Source organism: Empidonax traillii, unplaced genomic scaffold (genome assembly GCF_003031625.1).
Source record: "Empidonax traillii isolate 1590-97213 ecotype Southwest subspecies unplaced genomic scaffold, ASM303162v1 scaffold1730:size102414, whole genome shotgun sequence".
Taxonomy (NCBI): Eukaryota; Metazoa; Chordata; class Aves; order Passeriformes; family Tyrannidae; genus Empidonax; species Empidonax traillii.
In genome coordinates, this window is record NW_020956923.1 from 57272 (window position 1) to 58514 (window position 1243).

Below are 1243 nucleotides of genomic sequence, written 5' to 3' on the forward strand. Positions count from 1 at the left end.
CAGTGTGTACTGCTTGTTGTTCACTTAATAAATATATTTGCTGTGAGGAGAAAGGCGTGAAAATGAATAATAATGTGCAGTAATTATGTGAGAAAGGGAGAGGAGCCTTCAGCGGGGTGAGGGGGCAATTTTTTTGGATGGGTAGAATTTTTTGGAAGGTGGTAGAATCACCGTCCCTGGAGGTGTTCAAGGAGCAACCATGTTCAAAAATCGTGAAATAAACCCTCTAACCAGTTTGTTGGATTAGAAAGTCAAGATTAATCAACACTGAGGTACATGGGGATCACCCCACAAAACATACAGTGGTTATCAAAACTTTTAACTATTTATTCATTTTAACAAATGAAGAAATTGGTTTACAAGTTACATAGTTCTCTTAATTAATCAGTACTCTATCTTCTATTGGTTGTTGTTCTTGCTTCTCATCCTAATTTCTTGCTTCTCATCCCAATTTGTCCACATTTTCTGTCTTTTTATTATCTTTTTCACAAATAGGGAGAGTCTCAGTAACGGTCTTCGGTAGTTTCCTCTTCATCTCTGGTTTCTGTGTCTTTGTGCTTTACAAATCCTGCATTCCTGGTGTTCAGGTCTCAACAATAAACTTCTCTACTAAGCTTTGCTAACCTTCCTCCCCCAGGTCTGAGAGCATTAAAGTACCTCAAGGCCCAAATTTTAATATGTTTCTCTAACATATGGACATCACCCATAGCTTGCCTGTCATCCCCTATCCATTCCATAGATTAAATCTGTCAGCATTTCCCCCCCGCTGCTGCATAAACTCCTTTTTAAAAAAGAACTTGTTTGGTGACAATACTGAGACCTTTGCCTCTTCCTCTTGCGCTCCTTCCCCCTCCTCCTCCTTGTTCTTTTGTCCTCTACCTTTGCCCCCAGCAGCTTTTTCAGCATTTGTTGCTCACAATTCACTTAATAAACTTGCTGTGAGGAAAAAAGTCGTGAAATTAAATAATAACGGGTAACAATCGCGAGAGAAAGGGAGGGAAGCCCTCAGAGGAGGGGGGGGTCATTGTTTTGCAAGGGGCTGCAGAGGGAAGTGGTGGAATCACGGTCCCTGAAGGTGTTTAAGGAAAGGATGGGACACTTATTGCCGTGGTCTGGATGACAAGGTGGGGATCGGTTGCGGGTTGGACTCGATGATCTGCGAGGGCTTTTCCAATCCCAATAAGAGAACCCAATGGTTCGGTCACTCTTTAAACCCCCGCACCCGCCGTTCTGCCCCGCTTGG